The sequence below is a fragment of the Lycium barbarum genome, chromosome 12 (genome assembly GCF_019175385.1).
Source record: "Lycium barbarum isolate Lr01 chromosome 12, ASM1917538v2, whole genome shotgun sequence".
NCBI classification, from domain to species: domain Eukaryota; kingdom Viridiplantae; phylum Streptophyta; class Magnoliopsida; order Solanales; family Solanaceae; genus Lycium; species Lycium barbarum.
In genome coordinates this window covers 58,288,151-58,293,357 of record NC_083348.1, presented here as the reverse complement: position 1 = coordinate 58,293,357, position 5,207 = coordinate 58,288,151, and the positions used below count along the sequence as shown (strand labels likewise).

At 39.9% G+C, this 5,207-nt stretch overlaps 1 non-coding gene across 1 annotated transcript; it reads right to left on the bottom strand.

The window, feature by feature from the left end:
- Positions 1–1,391: 1,391 nt before the first annotated feature.
- On the bottom strand, positions 1,392–1,498 carry LOC132625327 (small nucleolar RNA R71). Its single transcript, XR_009576765.1, has one exon. It is a non-coding gene; the product is annotated as a small nucleolar RNA R71 (small nucleolar RNA).
- Positions 1,499–5,207: the final 3,709 nt, after the last annotated feature.

Here is a 5,207-nt window from a genome sequence, read left to right as displayed (position 1 = left end):
ACTTGCAAGCATAATAGCATATAAATAGCAAAACAAGAGCTTGACAACTTGTGCAAGCATACAAATCCGCCAACACCACATTACATATACCAAATTAGTCATATTAATCACTAGTGGCATATAAATTCGGTTTGTTCGGATCGGTTCGGTTGATAATTGAAGCAAACCGTATCCGAACCGTTAAACCGTAATATTTTACAATTGCATTTGTAAATCGAAATCGAATTGTATTATCCGAATTGTTTCGAATCGGTTCGAAAATTCGAATTGAACCGATTTGTCCACAGGCCTAATGTAATGGGTGTCTAACATTGTGTGTATATATATATATATATATATATAATGGGTTGTGATGTGTTTTATTATTTCTCATATTCATTGTTAGTTAATGGTTGCAAACACTTGCTTATGCACAAACCCTAGTTTGGTTGGAAAGATGAACTAGGGTGTGAGTTGAAATAATATAACAAGGACTCGGGGCGCTAACCCTCATTTAATGAACTCACTTAGGGATAAGATGAGTTCTACTTGGCATATTTAATCGATCTTAGTTGCAACTTTTCTACATTTGGGAAAATCATGAAAAAAAAATACTTTCTAACTATTGGAAAATATTAGGAAGTGCATTAGAGATTAAGTGCATACAAAACCCCGACCCATTAGAAATATATCATATTGATACCCATAGCATAACATCTAATCACAGCGGGGACACAACTTTGGTTCTTTCAATCAAAACAAATTTCAAATACTTCAAAATAGCAAATACAAACCAAACCTCTCCTCTATACTATTCAGAATAAAATTAAAGTTTCTAGAGATTAGTTACATACATAATTAGTATCTTTTTTTCTCCATATTCCCTGTGGGATTCGACCCCAACCTTGTTTGGGTTACTATATTTGACAACGTCCGCTTTACGCCAATAATAGGTGTAATTTGAGCGTATCAAATTTTGGCGCTGTTGCCGGGGAATACGGTTTTGAAATTACTGATTGTTGTGTACTTTTCTTTAAAACTTTTTCTATTCCATCACACCTTGTTTGCTGTTTTAGTGAACCAGGTGAACATGGCAGGAAGACATAATCAAAACCAACAGCGCTACTTTCAAAATTGATAGTTCTATCTATCAGCTGCTGAAACTTGAAGGTTATTTCCGAAATTCTTCGGAGGACTGTCCACTCCGACATTTGAAGAACTTCCTGCACGTGTGTGCTCAACAATCCCAAGGTGTTGTTTCTGCTGATGCACTTCGGTTACGGGTCTTTAAATATTCCTTAGCTGGCCAAGCAAGGGAATGGTATGAAAAGCTTCCCAGCAATTCTATTCACACCTGGAGCGAGTTAGCCAATACATTTTTGAAGAAGTGGTTTCCACCAAGCAAAAAAGCTGAACTTCGAGATAAGATCTTCGAGTTCAAACAGCTTCCGGGGGAACAATTATATTCAGCATGGGAGCGTTTCAAGTACTATCTAGCTCAATCTCCAACTCATGGGTTTCCGGATGCTATTCTCATCGAGAAGTTCTACAACGGGTTAGATACGATGAATCAGATTACTGTTAATACTGCCGCTGAGGGATGCTTCATGGACAAGTCATTTGTTAACATCACCCGGTTGCTCGATAAGCTCACCACCCACAATCAAGCTTACCACCCACAATCAAGCTTGGCACTCAAATGCTAGTGAAATCTTATCATATGGCAGTCCCTCTGTTGCCGCGGTGGCCAAAGAAAATCATGAGCGAGATCATGCTTTTTCTCAATTGCAAACCACCGTGGATTTGCTGTCAAAAAGGCTTGCGGAGAAAGAAGCTAAGAGTGTGAATGTTGTTGAAGAAATGTCATCTTATGCTCCCAGAATGTATCAAGTCTCGGAGGAGACTTATCTAGAGAAGCAGCCACAACGTGAGGACGCTAATTATATTGATAACTCTCAAGGGGGTTATCAAAAGCAATGGAGATCCGAACAACAAAGCAATCAATATGGCCGAAATGAATATGGTGGTTCGGACAGGAGGGATTACAACAACAACAATTATGGTAATCGGAATTCCAATGCCTATGTTCCACCAAATGGTCGTTCTTCTAACTCCCAAAATTAGCGAGAGGGTCCGTCCAATGATCAAGGGACCTCTCGAATGGAATTTATGCTTGAAAAGATCTTGGACAGCCAAAATAAGAGTGACAAGAAGATGAAAAATTTGACCGAAGTGGTAGGCTATCACATCTCTTCGATTCAAAAACTTGAGTCATAAATGCGAGATCTTTCTCGTGAGCAACATCCACCACAAAGAGGGGGCCTTCCTAGCGACACAATTCTGAACCCAAGGGGTAGTGGAGGTGATCACATTGCCTCATGCAAAGCTATTTCTACTAGAAGTGAGAAGATCCTTAATGCGGTGAATGAGAGGGTGGTTGAACCTATCATTGTCGAGCCGATTGTTGATGAGGTTATTGAGAAAGAAATTGAAGAAGAACTGGAGGCACCAATTGAAGTGCCAATTATTGTTGAGAAAGAGAAAGAGGCACACCCTATTGTTCTCGAGGGTGATAAGGTGCCAAGTGTTGAAAAAGCTACTGGGGGTAGCGCTAAAAAAAGCAAGGTCACGGGGGCAATTAAACCCTTGACTCAAACATATAAATCTCCTCCCCCGTTCCCACAAAGATTGATGAAAAGAACGGAGGATGCCAAGTACCAACGCTTCTACGACCAATCAAGCATGATACGGTGGAAGTCACCCACCGTGTGAGTGCTATTATTTCGTCATCAAAGGTTGAGAAGAAGGGAGATCCCGGAGCTTTCACTATCCCTTGCACCATCGGTCACCATGTTTTGCTCGTGCTTTATGTGATAATGGGGCTAGTATTAATTTGATGCCACTTGCCATCTATAAACAATCCGGTTTGGGAACACCTAGACCAATGAGCATGCGTCTCCAAATGGCCGATAAAACCATCAAAAGACCGGTAGGGGTTGTTGATGACGTCCTTGTTAGAGTGGGGGGATTCTTATTGCCTGCGAATTTTGTCATCCTTGATTGTGCGGTTGACAAAGAAGTCCTGATTATCTTGGGAAGGCCATTTCTTGCCACCGGGAGAGCTCTAATGGACTCGGAAAAGAATGAAATAAAATTTCGGGTCAATGATGAAGAGGTAACTTTCCAAGCTAGCAAGGGGTTAAAATTGCCTAATGCTTATGAGAGCATTTCGGTCATTGATTCTTTCGATGTGGTAGATGAAGCGGTGGAGCATAAGTTAGAGGAGGAGAACTTTGAGGAAACACTTTCGGCTATTTTGGTGAATTTTGAGGTGGATGACATGGAGGGGTATATTGAAACGGTTAATTCTCTTATTGGTCAGGGTTCGTATTCTTATGAGCCAAAGAAATTATCTCTTGATCTTGATAAAAGAACCACTTCTCCGGCTAAGCCTTCGATTATTGAGCCTCCAAAACTCGAGCTCAAGCTACTTCCCTCTCATTTGAAGTATGCTTTTCTTGGCCTAGATAATATTTTACCGGTTATTCTCTCATCTTTGTTAAATGAGGAACAAACTCAAAAGGTGCTTGAACTTAGGTCTGTTCAAAACCGAACCGCCCCCGATAACCCAACCGTAAAATTGGCTTATTGACTTATTAGTAGTGGGCTATCGGATTAGCGGTTGGGGAATGGATTAAAATTTTGTAGTTAACGGCTTATCGGTGCGGGGGTGGATTACACAATTTTCTTATTGGGCAAACCATTAACCCGTTAAGAATTTATCATATTTATATTTTTACCCCTAAACATATAAAATATGTGTTGTAAACCTAAAACACTAAAATCTAAAGCTAAAGCACTAAAGTGAAAAGTTTGAAGCATCAGTAATTATCTTCGGTAAACTCTTCCATTAACCATAACTTATTATTATTATTATTATTATTATTATTATTATTATTATTATTATTATTATTATTTTGTGTTGGAAGTTACTATTGCAATAATTGTGGTTCCAGAGAAAGGTGGTGAAGTGATCACCATCGGAAAGGTTGAGATTAAACTTGTGAATTCTTAACTGTTAAGTCCTGCCTGTGGCTATGGGGCTTAATTGACTTCCTAGTTGTTAAATTATGAATAAAACTTTTGTCTTTCAAGGCAAAAAACAAAAAAATAGTAGTTACGTAATTTAACTGATACACCGCCCGATAACCGTCCGATAATTGCTAACCCGATACCGAACTTATCGGTTGGCTAGCGGATTAGTACTTTTAAAACCCGATAACCGTTAAGCCAAACCGTTAAGCGTAGTTATCCGCCCGATAAACAGCCCTACTTGAAGTGTTGCGGGCTTATCGAAAATCTATTGGGTGGACTATTGCAGATATTAGGGGGATTCCCTCTGGTATTTGTGAACATAGAATCGAACTTGAGGAGGATAGTTCACCAAGTGTAGAGCATCAAAGAAGGCTAAACCCTCCTATGCAAGAAGTGGTCAAGAAAGAGATAATCAAATGGTTGGATGCGGATGTTGTATACCTAATTGCAAATAGTCCATGGGTTAGTCCGGTGCAATGTGTACCAAAGAAGGGGGGCATCACTATTGTCCCTAATGCCAAAAATAAGTTGATTCCTACAAGGATAGTTACCGGATGGAGAGTGTGTATGGACTATTGAAAGCTCAACACTGCGACTTGTAAAGACCACTTCGCTATGCCTTTTATTGATCAAATGCTTGATCGGCAAGCCGGAAGATCTTATTATTGCTTTTTGGATGGCTATTCGGGGTACAACCAAATTAACATTGCATTAGAGGACCAAGAGAAAACCACTTTCACTTGTCCTTATGGCACTTTTGCTTTTAGCCGAATGCCTTTTGGCTTATGCAATGCCCCGGCTACTTTCTAAACGTGTATGATGTCTATTTTCTCTGATATGGTAGAAGATTTCTTGGAAGTCTTCATGGATGACTTTTCGGTTGTTGGTGACTCTTTTGACGAATGTCTTGCCAATCTCAGTAAGGTATTGAAGCGGTGTGAAGAAACCAACCTTGTACTTAATTGGGAGAAATGTCATTTCATGGTGAAGGAAGGGATTGTCCTTGGCCATAGGATTTTCAAGAAGGTTATTGAGGTAGACCAAGCAAAAATTGATGTCATAGCCAAGCTTCCTCTACCTATCTCTGTCAAAGGAGTTCATAGCTTCTTGGGACATGCCGGTTTTTATCGGCG